Source organism: Strix aluco, chromosome 21 (assembly GCF_031877795.1).
Source record: "Strix aluco isolate bStrAlu1 chromosome 21, bStrAlu1.hap1, whole genome shotgun sequence".
NCBI classification, from domain to species: domain Eukaryota; kingdom Metazoa; phylum Chordata; class Aves; order Strigiformes; family Strigidae; genus Strix; species Strix aluco.
This window is the reverse complement of record NC_133951.1, coordinates 12,410,982-12,425,022: the sequence shown is the minus strand read 5'-3', so window position 1 is coordinate 12,425,022 and position 14,041 is coordinate 12,410,982. Positions and strand designations below refer to the sequence as shown.

Here is a 14,041-nt window from a genome sequence, read left to right as displayed (position 1 = left end):
AACATGTATTCATACAATCACTAAAGCTCTGCCTCTTTTTAATATTCAAATGAACACAAACTCTCCTGAATTTCAGAGAGAGAAACTGTGTTTCCAAACAACAACTGACAAGCTGCCAGGTTGCATGCAAAACACACTTCCAGTTGAACAAGATAAACAGTTTATTCCATACAGGTTGTTTAGTTAGTTAGTTTAAAACTCTCTAAGGTAACAGGATTTCTGTTTACATGTACACACACAGAGACAAGAATAATTAAGGAAATGAGAAATGGGCTTTACCTTAATGTCTGCTGAGATCTGAAAGAATCTCTGCTTCACTCCCTCCTTTCTTTTCCTCTGTCTCTCTCCCTCTCTCTTGTATGGCTGGACTGACAGGTTGGCAGAGCTGAGAACGACAGGTTGGGTTTGTTTTTTTAGGCACAACTCCTCCCCCTCTCAAAGAGAGAAAAAAAAATGCAAGACTGTTTGGGAAAAGTTCACAGAAAATCCCATCCTTTCAGCACGTTAGAACTGACGAGAAATATGCTACATTTGGGAGCCCAGCAGTTTTCCAATTTTTTTTTCTCAAAAAGGCTCAAGGTCTACTTTGCAATAAGTATGAAGCAAGCAGGGGATTTACACCAAACCTTTCCCATTTCTCTAATAACTGATCCAACAGATAATCAGACCCCCTTTAAGGCAGCCTTGACAAGAGGATTTTTGTAAAAGTGGAAAGGGCTTTTTGCTTGCAGCACAAATATCTTTGGGCCTCGGGATTTTATCGTTGCATCCCACCACTATGTATAATAAAAGTCACCAGTAGATGTCCGAAGTCCTCATTTTGCCCCCAGAACCCTCTGCTGCTGCTGACCTGCCTGCATTCACAGCAGAAAGCAGGTTATTTTAAACTGTTCTACTCCATCCTCTGACTTGGTTGCATAGAGACCAGCTCGCCTTCTGTCACCTGAAATGTGATAGCAATCCCAGAGGGCTGGGAGGGATCTTTAGCAGGCCACCCTGGCCACAAAAATGAGGTCAGTGTAAAAAGAGGCGTATGCAGTACAGAGCAACACTATCAGTTGTGCGCTTCCACAGGTCTTCCCCTCTAGACAAAATACTATCCTGGAAACTCCTGCTACTGCAAAGTTTTTTAACTCAGCCCATTCGAGAGTGTTACACACAAGATGCAGTGATCTTACCCTGAGCCTATCAATAGGATCTTCAGTTTAGGACTGTGTCAAATGAGCTCTGCCTGCTCCTACTTCTGTACTCTACTGCTGCTTGTGCCTGTGCCCACCTGCCTTCTGCCCAGCTTTGCTTCTGAGGACTCCTGGGCAGAAATAGTTGTTAATAAATGTCAAGAAAGAAGAGACAAGAGGTTGGTGTCTGGTGATGAAATAGCTTCTACACTCCCACTTTCCTGCAATCTATCAAAAGAATTGAAAGGCAAGTCTCTTTCCTGCGCTAATACTTTTCCTTAGATGGCAGTTTGGGCACAAATCTGCAATTTCTATGGCCTGTTCTCTGCAGAGTAGTTGTCTCCTCTTTACCCTGAGGTTTCAAGCAAACATAGTAGACTAATGACAGTCATCTGCATAAATTTGCATCACAGACTCCTTGAATAGAATCCATATCTCCTCGGGGTCAGATTTGCAGTGGGTTTAGAGCAATGAAGTTTCAGAGACTTCATTTACCTGTGACACTAGGGCTGGTGTTACCGTACTCAGTGATAAGCAACAGCTCCACAAAGCTGTAAGTGTTCCAAAACTTTTGGGAAAAAAACAGCCATTTCAACATTATGGTGAGCTAGATTAGAGGTGAATTCAATGGGCATCACACAAAGTCAGTATGACATCATATACAGTAATGTCCAGTGCCACCTCTTGCTAGCTCAGATTTTTCTCTTATACCAGGGGAGAGCCACATCCTATTCCAGGACCCACTTCCATTCCTCCTTAGTCTCTGGCAGAACGAATTTTCTTTCTGTCTCTTCTATCAGACAACTCTTCTCAATCGTGTTCAGCTCCCTACTTAAGATTTCCAGAGAGATAACAGAAATGCTCAGAAATCTTTCCTGCCAGTGGAACACGTTAACTGAATCCAGACAAAACTGGCCAAGGCCAGCACCAAAGTTCAGTGATAATGAATCATGGCTGAATGCACCAGTGCCTGCTGAGTGCCTCTATGAAGTGAGAAACTGTTCTGAAGGTTACAGCATGGTAACGGTCTTCATGTTTCTGCCTTAATTTCTAATACAGATGGGATGGGGATAAGAATGTATTAGCATTAAGTACGTGCCAGTATCAAAGGTAGATTTACTAGCAGAGAGATCCAGCTGCAGCTTGCTTTGGCACTGATATATAACACTCTTCCCAGTCCTCCCTCCTCAGCATTATGAGGCTGAAGCTCCAGATCCTTCTAAAGGTTTGGAACTTGCAGAATCCTTAAGGAGGCAGGGTAGATCCATGGGGGTTTATTCTCTCTGCTGACCCCTGTTACCTGCCCCAACACCAAAGAGCCAGGAACTAAAACACCCAGCACAACCCTGCTCCTTTACCTCTGGCACACTCACCCGCCCTGGGCTAGCCAGCCTGTGGGCTCCTGGAGGGGAGAGAAGCTGAGCAGCATCACAACAAGGGAGAGCGTGCCAGTCTCCGGCTAGAGTCTTCTGCTCAGTCCCAGCCCAACCCTCTGACGCAAGCCTGGAGCAGGACGTGTTTGTGTGTGTAGGCTGTGTCCACCCCAGGAGCTAAGGGGCCACACAAGCCAAGAGCTGGCCCATAGTTCTTAGCAAATAGAGTTGCTATAAGAGCTTAAAATCAGTCAATAAATGCACTTCAATTAAGTACTACAGTGAGGTCAGATTTCTTGTTTTTCCTGTTTAACTAGCAAGTTTCAAGACAGTCTAATAACGAACCCTCAGAGCACAGCTTATTACAGCATCAGAAAAGTTGCAAAATTGCGTACAACTTCGGTTTATTAACCTCAATTAGTTACACTCCCTTTAAGAAAAAAAAGAGAGGAAGGAACATGTCTCATAAGGTAGGAACTTAATCCCAAATGTCTTGATGCCAATGACAAGATTCCCATGGCTTTCAATTGACTGTGGGTCAATACAACTAATATAAACCTGGAATTTTCCCTTATTGCTACTGATGTTAGACTAGTGTTTCCACTGATTTGCAGTTGGATTCTGTATCTCCTGCTCCCCTGTCCTGCTTTGAAAACATCTGCCTCAATGTTACAAACAGTCCTTTGTCTTTGCAAGCTTCTTGGGCAGGTAAAGCTGAGCAAATACCAGTAACACTGGAGCCATCTGTGTATTGCAAAGGGGAAAAGGGAAAAAAACAACAGCATTTCAGTTCCTAGCTTTTAGCCTTTAGGAGCTTGGATCACTCAAGCAGCCTTGCAGCGGTCCCTGATCCACATCCATTACCTGAACCCCCAGCAACAACGTGCACAATCCAGGCTGCCTTTTTTGAACTGGCTGAGTCTGTTGCTCTAAATTTCCACTCATTCACAGTTCAAACGTTCTTTTACTACCTGTAAACTGCAGGTGCTTAAAGTTTGATAGGGAGGTGAGAACCTCCCTGCAGAGAAGAGCAGCAAATGGGACAAAGATGGTATCTTCAGTGCTTACAGATTGGTGGTCCCATGAAAATCAGCACAAAAGTTCTTGTATAATTTGGAGGACACAGATAAGTCATGTGGATGCCACCGACCCTCTGGCACCTCTGAGAGGACGTTCAGACTACTGGGAGCTACAGAAGAGCTCGAACCCTTTTCCATGTGCTATTGCACAGGGAGAATATTTCAGTCTGGGGACTGAATAATTCACCAAGAAATCAGCTGGCCAGTGTGGAAATAATTTTAAATGAACTGAGCCCTTAGGTATTACATTAACTGGATCTCTAGGGAAGGATGTGGATTATTGCAGCTGAATAGAGCCCTTATTTATCAGATGGAAAAGGTTAATGTCATTTCCTTTCCTTTCCTCCATGGTTTTTCTTACCACATCACCATTTATGGATAGCATGAGGTGCAGACAGTGTAAGAACACGTGCTTGATTGTTTAAATGACCAGAGCTGTTACTTTAATGGCGGGGGGGTGGGTAAGAAATTAAGATTTCTTCTGGTTTCCTGGGGGGAATTACAGGGCTAGGAAACATAAAACACTGAAGAAAGGAAATGGGCTTGTGGAGCACCTGGTCTTTGATTTGACATCCAAGAGTACCTAACTGAATGAGGGAATTTTTGCATTCTCATCTACTGTGTGTGCATAATAAGAACCAGGATCAAACTAATCTAATATCCTTATTTCATACTATATAAAGAAAGAGTCCATTAAGAAAGGTCATTTTTTTTTACTCCTTAATGAAGTTTAAATACAGTTAAATTAAGTTCTACTAATAAAGACTCTATGCTTTTTTCTAATTTGCCTCTGGAGCCTCAATAGCTGTTGACCTAAAGATAAATATCAGAGCAGTTCAGCTATCTATTATATGCTTTACTAATGATGTCAACAAGGCAATTCTAATACCAGCTATGGAGACAATTTCCATGGCAATAAGACTGAGAGCAGAGAAAGCTTAGATTAAGAGAAGAAAACTCTTTTTGTGGTAGAAGACTCAAGACACCTAAGTTTATTTCCCTGTCTCTAGCTCAGTATATCCTTAGGTAAACCACCTAGGGATATCTTCCTAGTGTAGTGACAAAGACAGACCTAAAACACACTGTTGTCAAAGTTCAAGAGAAGGATGATCACTTCTAACCATCTGGGAATTCAAGGATGTCAGGACCTGTCTCCCTCTATGAGTCAATGAAGAAAGACAAGTATGGCATTTGTGTTAGGCTTCTGAGTACAGCTCTTCCTTCTTCTCAGTGTCTAGAGGTATTTGGATCACTCACCATAGGTGTCATGCATATTTCTCCTTGCCATGCCATAGATAATAGATGGTTTGAGTTCCTCACCACGCTCTTGTTTCCAGAGCCATCAGTAGAATTTAACTCCATGCTAGGCCCCATAAGAAGACATCTGAATACAGCCACTGGTCTGTCTGATTACACAGAACTACAAGCTGTGAAATTGCCTCCCAGCTTCCAGGTCCAGCTGCTTCCCTTCCCCTGAATCCAACTCCATGTTGGAGCAAAACTCTGGCACACACCTTTCCTCTCTCCAGATCCCAGTATCAATAGAAAGAAATCCAGACTGAAGGGATGATGAGGGTCAGGACCTCTGTGTGTATGCTGGATGATTCTGAGGTAACCTTTCTGGCCCCAGCTTCCTATCTGTGAAACTGAGTCCGTAGCATTACCTTACCTTGCAAAGGTGTCTTGAGGACAAAAAATTAATATCTGGGGGCACTGCAGCGGGGATAGCTAATTCCAGCTCTGAATGAAATGAGGAGAAAGATGCCCATTGACTTATATGGGATTTAGAATGAGCCCTTATTCATTTTACATTAGCCACCGAACAGCCATTTGAGGATAGCAGCGAATAACTATTAATACTTGTGCAGTTAAACAATCAGCATCTAAGTTATAATGGAGTAAATTAATGTATGTATCTAAGGCAACCACGATGTGACTCCTGAGTTGGCTTCATGAAGTGAGTATTTGCATGAAAAGAAGCACGTGTAAAAGCTGAGTGCATCTGTTCTGATTTTTTTTTTTTTTTTTTTTGCCTGTACAGGAACAGCTTTCCTGGACAACCAAGCAGCAAGATATTACAGCAAATAGTCTTTCACATAAAGCCAACCTTGACTTTGCTATAATTGCTATGTAAATATAATCCCACTCATCAATTAAATGCTACTCTCCTGGGCTGGAACATTATACATGTTCATTGAGATGGAATCCCTGTCAATTCAGTTTGCGAACTCAGTATTCATGTGCATTAACCTTGGAAAAGAGAATGTGATTGCTTGAATAAATTCAGCCACCACCTCCTGCATCCCTGTATCAGTTGACACGCATCAGTCTGACTGTAATATGGGTCCAGAAATATGTTGCCATGGAAATCATAAATATTCGGTTCTTGGATAAATAGAAAAAGGATACTTGATAAATACAAATAGCCCGGCCCTTGCCAACTGCATAGCTAACTCCTTGGTCTTAAGAAGTTGCTGAGAATCAGGAAGACATTTTTTTCCAAAGTACTTGAAAAAGTCTTAATTGTCACTAACATTTGTACTTTCAGGTTCCAGATTCCTTAGTGAGCCAGGAAATCTCTCCCAGAACTTCCCATCGCGTAAGTACAGTCTCTCCAGTGGGGTTACATTATGTTTGAGCTGTCTGGATCCAGCCAGTCCCACAGGCCAGAGGGTAATTGTTAATGGTCTCTGACCGCGTGGGTATTGCTGCACAGCAGTAGCCCTTGCACTCAGGATGACCTACGCTTTCCGTCCCCATACACCACCCACATGGGGCCAGCCAGTGTCTGACCCCTTGTTTTATGGTTATTGTTCTGTGTGACTGAACATTCTTAATAATTCAGCACGGTTCTATAGCTTTGACTGTTTCCTAAGCATAGTTGCAAATTTTACAACCCAAAATACAACCCATAAATAGATTTCCCTCTCGGGCAGAATCCAGCAGCTGTTTAACAACATACAACATCCCCCTGCAGCAGTTTAGCACAAGAAGTAATGTGTGTCATAACTAATTAAGCTGTAGGCAGTTCAGGCTGGAGACCAGTTCTGTGTTGGTAAAGCAGCAAAACAGACCATTATGGGTCTGGGGGCATTAAGTAGTACTGTAATATTTAAAATCTCAGTAATCGCTACTGGGGAGGAGAAATTCAGTTCCATGGAGCATAGGGGACATTGTCCATAGATGTTGAGGTGCTGGAGCGCGTTTGAAGAAGAGCAACGAGGCTGGTTGCGAAGAGTCTAAAGAACAAATTTTATGAGGAGCAGAGCTGAAGGAACTGGGGGTGTTTAGTCTGGAGAAAAGGAGGCTCAGGGGAGACCTTCTCGCTCTCTACCTGAAAGGAGGTTGTAGTGAGGTGGGAGTTGGTCTCTTCTCCTAAGTGAAAAGTAATAGGATGAGAGGAAATGGCCTCAAGAGGAGTTTTAGATTGGATTTTAGGAAAATTTCTTCACTGAAAGGATTGTCAAGCACAGGAACAGGCAGCCAAGTGGTTGAGTCACCATTCCTGGAGGTATTAAACAGACCTGTAGCTGTGGCACTTAGGGACATGGTTTAGCAATGGACTTGGCAGCGTTGGGTTTACGCTTGGACTCGATGATCTTCAAGATCTTTTCCAACCTAAAAGATTCTCCGATTCTACAGTAAAGCAAGCTTGGGGGCAAGAACACTGTTTGGAACAACTTTTCCTCCAGCCAGTGCTGCAGAAACACTTTGCCAACCGCCTCCCTTTTTTTGCAAACCGCCCGGAGAACCTGCGGAGCGGTGGCGGGCGGGCCGGGCAGCGCCGGGCGGGGGGGCGGGCGCTATCCCTTCAGCACCACGGCCGGCGGCGGCCGAGCCCGGCACCGCGGGGCGGGGGGGGGGGGGGGGGATCCGCCCTCCGCGGAACCAGCGCGGCCTTGGGCGGGATGGATGAGAAACTCCCGCCAAGGGCACCCCGCGGGCTTCCCGGCCTCCTTGAGGGGTCAGTTACCACCTTGCAACCCGCTGCGATCTCAAAGCTTCAAGGGGCGAGCGTGGCGATCGGCCGAACCTCGGCCGCTCATGCGGAGCCGGATTATCTCATTCTTCTGCGGTGGAAAGAAAAGAAGAAAATGCCTTGCTCTCGTTTTAGGTTTCCTATGATTTTGTATTGGAAAACAAATTAACCTAAGAGGATTTTCTGAATTTGAGCTAGGAACAAAAGACAAGGTGAAAGCGTCTGAATCTTGAACATGTGCCAAAGTCGCAAACAAGCCAATCCTTTTTCTGCATGTTGTCTTACTAAGATCTTTTATCAGCACTAAAAAAATATAGAGAAAAGGTTAACGCAAAAGAAAAAAAGCAGAAAAAAGATTCCCCCAAAAGCTATTTTCAGTAGAACATTGATTGTGCTTTCTCCTCTTCTCAAAAAATGTTTCTGTACATAGAATTATGCCAGAAGAAAACTAAGCAGCAATGCAATCTGTGGATCTGATCTGGCCATTTAGATAAAACTATAATTTGGATTAATGAAGAGTAGAACTTCATTTGTCTAAGACATACATCTCTGCCATTATCTTGAACATTACTAATTTCATTTTCGGCTGAGATTGCTTCATACTCCACTACTGCAAAATAATCTGCCTACCAGCTAAAGAAGTTTAGTTTACTGCGTGCTTGTTCATTGCTTCAGGTTGGGTCTGGAGGGAGGAAACAGCTGTCTCCAGAACTGACCAAATACCTGGGAATTTAATAGCTTCCCATGACTCCAAAAATATTTGGTACACTTACTTTTGGGTGAGACTATTTCCATCAAAGACAGAGAATTTTAAGTTTCTGTTCAAAATCAGGACCTCCATAGTATCCCAGTTTTCTCTGTTATATATTTAAAACTTATTCATAGCTGGCCAGAAGAAACATTGAAAAGAAACGCTTCTGCTTCTATTGAGAGAGGCAATTTCTAAACACTAGTGGAAAAGTTTACTTAAAGGACTGGATTTCTCTTCCTCCAATAGAGTTTGTCATTTACATTTGGCAACTTCCATGCCTTTGTGCTGAACTAAGCAAAGAATAGTGCAGATCAGATTAAGAATATAAAAAAATCTACATCAAGAAGGGTTGCAAAACAGGAGTAGAAAAATATTCTTGTCAGACAAACCCCTCTTACATCATGTACACATACAAGCTAAACATCGTAGATACAACTACCCAATCTTTCTGCACATTACAAAGCATAACTCTGAAGCTCTAGAATGTACGATACTGCAGAGCATGGACCGCACCAGTGTTGTATATTCTGTAGACTGCAGTGGCTTCCAACAGCGTGTGAAATAATCTTATCTGCAGTCACTGGTTTGTATGTTATTTATTTTGTGTTTCAAAATATAAGAATAATGCTTTGTTGGTTTAGTGCTGGAAATTGATTCCGGTTATCAAATGAAGTATGGTAAAAGTCTCAGATGCCCTTACTGAATGTTTGCTCCTTATGTTTGGACCAGAAACACTATCTTCTTGACCAGGCGTTATCAGCCACAGTCTGCGTGCTTGGTTCCAACTGCTATAAAAAGTAAACAGATACAGTTCAGATTGCAGAATCTACCTGTCCTTCGCTAGCATCCACTGCTTTTCCTGCTTTCCACAGCCCCTGAGTTTTCTCAGGTGTTTCATCCTCTGACTCAAATGAGGAATACTGCTATATCACCACTTAAAAGACTTTTTTGTAAAGCTCAGAGATCCTACGCAGCTCTGACAGCACAGCGAGAACTGAATTGCCAGCAGAGGGGGAGAGTTAGAGAGACACTGTGATTTGATCTAACATCCACTGAAGTCAATGGAAGTATTCTCACTGACCATGTCAATAAAAAGGAAAAACCTTCCACTAGAGATGTTTGTGGGGTATTTTCTCCAATTTACATTTTCTAGGTCCTATCCATAACACCAGTTTTCCTTGCTGTTTATAATAAAGGCTGTTCATGACTTTTTTCTGTGCAATAAAAAAAAAAGCTCTGGAAAATCCAAGGCCACATATGGTCTCATGAATAATGATTAAGATGAAAAAAAATCCTTCTTGACCAGAACAAAAAGGCACTGAGCAGCTTTAAGCAGAGAATACCGTATGCCAACCCCTCATGCCCCTAATAAATCTGCATTTGATCACGCACTCTAAGTCCTTAAGCGCATTGTAGAAATGGGACAAATCCTCTTTTGGAATTTACTGACTTAGAAAAATGAAAAGCAACATAATTCCATTTATTTTAACATCATTGGATTCTGAAAAGAAACCCTGATCACATCATGGGATAGTGTTATTGTTATTTCTATGATTACCACTGCATTTTAACACTTGACACCGCACATTGCTGCTAGCCAATTAAGCCTTTTGCTGCGGAGTTATACAGGAGATGAGAAGCGTGTTAAGGGCTGGATTGAGGCACAAAAAGCAGTTACTGCTCTACACTTCTTTCCCCAAGAAAGTCTAATCTATTTATTGTCAGAATAATGCCACTGAGCCTGGTTGGGGCAGTGGTGCTGGAAAATGCTTTTCTGCTTTCTGTTCTTGTGTCTCTGAAGCATAATAAGGTGGCATCCTACACATCCTATCCTATCCTTTAGTATCACCAGAATGTTTTTGGAACTGACTCCTAGCATTGTACCAAAAAAAAACCCAACAAAGCAACCAACCAAAAAAAACCCACCACAACTGAAAAACAAAACTAAAAACCAACCAACCAACCAATGAACCAAAACCCTTCCAGGGCTCAAAGTCCTGTTGGGCTGGGATTCCTGCTGCTGGCTCTGTCACACCAGCAGAGGCAAAAGTTAACTCAGACACAAGGAGCTCGTCTGCCTTTAATACAGGCAATATATAGCATTGAGCCACTTCTCATCTCCCACCTTCTCCTCTGGAACAGCCCTCAGGTAAGTTCCTTACCCAATTTTCTTTAACTGCTTCAGTTCTGAAGCTGAGTTGAGGCAGCTCTCTTGGCCTAAGGATTTAGCCAGGAGAAAGCAATGAAGATCTCCCCCAGTTCCTTTCTGATGTGTGTTTGCTTTCACCAACAGGCATAGTGTCCTTTAAGTCCTAAGAGAATTCCAGTTCTCACTGGTCCATTGGCTCCTTGGCTCTTTGTCAAGCCCTTCATCTTCAAAGCACTCCATCCCCTTTTGATGCCAGCGTCTTTATTTGCATTTCGTAGCACCCAGAACAGGCTAGGCAAATACGTTTAAAGTCCAACATATGCTTTGTAGAATTGCCAGATTGGAAAAAAAAAAATCACTCAGGAAATGGAGAAACCCATGGACCCTTAACAAACATCAAACTCCTGACAAAAAAGAAGGCAAATTCATCCTCTGCTGACCTAGGTCACCTTTGAACAGACACAAGGTTCTTTATCAACTTGCCAATTCTCCCATTCTTTTAGACAACGGGTTTGTGTTTTGTTGTGTTTTCTTTGCTTGTTTATCTCTTAATCTTTGAGTAAATTGCAAAACCTGAATTTGGCCATTGTAGAAACAGGTTCAAAGCTTCACAACTGACTTCCCACTTACTTCATAACCAAGGTGTCAGTCTCTTAAAATCCATTCGACGACTCATTTACTTTTTCTATCTTGATTCAGATTTGCATAGTCACTTGGGCCTGTATTCTGACATCCTTCCAATACATACTAATTTATTCCACCAATACTCCCATTCATGTCAGTATTCTCCAGTGGGAATAAAGTGACAGAATCTAACTATATGTGTTAGATGTTTTGGAAGTATCTGTTACCCACATTATCATCCCTGCATCATCCCTTGCTTATGGTGCCAATGATCTTTAGGGCTAAATAAACAGCTGGATCTGATCAAAATGCGGAATAGCAGAGCCTTTTCCCTAATCTAATAGGCTTACAAGAATCAGAGATGTGTGAACTACTCCCAAACAGCTATTTATAGTTTCTTTTCAGGAACTATGGTGTGTCCTCACAGCACTTAGTGATCATGCCACTTTCACATTTCATACTGTGCCTGCAAACCTTTGCTCACAGATTCTGAAGTATTTACAGGCCAAATACTTCGATTGCCAATACGGCTCAAAGATAATGTAAAGGAACTGTTTTACGCTGAGGGCAGCACATACCATGTTGCAAATGCTGCTGTACTATAAATAAAAGTGCAAACAGTGTAGCTGCAGTGACTTTAGAAATCTCCTCTCAGCAGGACTCAGTAGTTTTGGACAAGCTCGTCCTCACAAGGCAGCACACACAGAGTTACAGAGAGGAGATCACACCTGGGGCTTCTTAAAGAATGTATGGGGGCTGCGACATTGTCTGCTTAGATGGAGATCACACCTAATTTACAGGATTTATTCATGGAGTAAAATGGTATTCTGAGCAGCTGGAAACAGGAACAATTTGGTTCTTTTTTAACTGAAGTCTCTAAAACCCATTTCTATTAAAATATTTTTGCTAAAAATGTGTCATATTTATCAAATATGTAATTATAAAACAATGAACAGCTACTTTTTGAATGTCTTTGAGTACTGGTTTTAACTTCCACTCTTGATCTTCACTCAAATTCCTTTGATGCATTTCTTTGGCTAAAGTTCAATTATATAGTTTTCCACATAAATTTATGTGACAGCAAATTTAAAAAAAAAAAAAAAATTGAGCAAGTGAATCCTTCTCTCTACAAACCAATTTTGAGCCACCACCTAGCATACACAGATATTTAACATTATTTAAAACAAGTATTCACACTGTATTAACATAGTAACCAGAATAATTGTGAGACAAGTGTCCTAGTCATTTCTGTACTGTGCTGATGGGTGTCTGCCTCACCAAGAGGCTTCTAGAATTCACAGTTTACCCAAGAGCAGAGAAAAAAATTAAGGGTAAAGGATGATTGCAAAACAAATGGTACAGCTGGTTTGTGTGAGCTTAGTGAAAGGACTGATGTAAATTCAGATCTTCACAGTGCAGGCATGCCTCTCCGGGGGAGAAGAGGCAGACCTTTTCAGACTTGAGCAGTACAGAAAACAATTAAGAGGAAAACAATAGTTACAAAGATAAGGCTATTGGTGTGAAAAGAGGGATAGAAAGCAGTGTGTGTACACCGGTGAGCGTGTGAATGTCTGAACAAATTCACCATGCACACTCCTGTACTCTGCATATAGATACTTTTTCAGTTTGTGTCCAGTTACAATGAAATTAGCTGCATCTATCTAGTGATTTAGTTTAAAAAAGACACAATTAAACAATGCTTGCTATTGACAGGTTGTTCTGCCCTAAAAGAAATGCAGAACACAGAAATGTGCCACTACTTTCCCACATATAGGTACGGAAACAATACAAAAGGTACTTTACCTTTGCTCATGCCTCCAGGAGGAAGTTATTTCAAGGGTCCTTTGTTTCTTGTGTGCCAGCAGCTGTGCAACTGTAAAGAAAAACAGGGGTTGGGTTAATAATAAAGAAAGGTACAAGCCGTAGACTCCAAAGACTCAAGTTAAACATTTACTCCAGTTTGTTCTTGTGAGCAAACTCAGAGAGGGTCTGCTCTGCTAACTGCTGGCATCTTGAGAAACAGGTAACGGCCAATCTGCTGCTGGCCCAGCTGCTTCCCTGTCTGCAGCTCAGACACAAACAGCAGAAACTGAAATCACCTGTGCACATCGAGGCTAGGATTTAAAAAACAAGAATCAGGAAATTCTTCCATGTAAGAAAGGCCCTTCACAATTCAAATTGTACTTGAAATATTTACACATGGAATTGGATTTGTAATTACCCACTGATATGACACTTTAGAATAAACAAGTTCACGTTTGTACTTACATTCTATTTTATTTATTCAGATTTTTTTCTACAGAAAGCCTTTTGTTTCTATATTAGCACAAGGCTAAGGTAAAGACTTCCAGTTTACACATAAAGTGCAATCTCCTTTTCTATCAGATTCACAGAACAGCAGCATTACATGGCAGTTCCTGCTAGGCAGAGACCTGGAAAAAGGTGAGGGTGGAGTGCAGCCTTCATCCCTATGCAGAAGCTCTGCTGCTTTGGCACCTTTCTGAAAGTGTACTAGCTACTGCTTTTTGCTTTTCACACCATTATGTTCAGGCTGCTCATTTAGGGACTTGAGGATTAATTTAGGCACTTAAAGATTAATCTAGGCCATCTGAATTTCTAGGTATGGTTCTGTACCATGCAAGGTCAGGAGCAGATCGGAATGCAATCCCCACACAGAGACCCTGTCCATTTCTGGACTTTGTATAAGCAATGAACCTGTAACAGAAAACCAAACCAACAGCAAACCGTAGGGACTAAACAGAGGAATGACCTGGTACAAGGCGCTATGAGGTTTCTCTAGCTCACACAGCCAGCCATCAGCAGGAGCCAGTTGTGCTAACTCACACGAATCTTGGTTTTGCTGAATCAATCTCACCCTATCTTGTGTTTGGATACAAGAAGGCAGGCT

The 14,041-nt window shown here is 42.1% G+C and overlaps 1 protein-coding gene across 6 annotated transcripts in view; it reads right to left on the bottom strand.

Moving 5' to 3' along the window:
* The window catches only part of KCNJ16 (potassium inwardly rectifying channel subfamily J member 16), a 48,538-nt gene extending 35,373 nt beyond the window's left edge, over window positions 1-13,165 (bottom strand). The window contains exons 1-3 of one of the 6 annotated variants that reach the window (XR_012625994.1): window positions 13,088-13,165; window positions 12,937-13,006; window positions 280-385 (exon numbers count right to left, since the gene is read on the bottom strand). The gene's annotated coding sequence lies outside the window, so the exon portion shown is untranslated. Of the gene's footprint in view, window positions 1-279; window positions 433-12,936; window positions 13,007-13,087 lie in introns of all 6 variants that reach the window. The other 5 variants (XR_012625993.1, XM_074847481.1, XM_074847482.1 and 2 more) reach the window with 5 other exon arrangements.
* Between the last annotated feature and the right edge of the window lie 876 nt (window positions 13,166-14,041).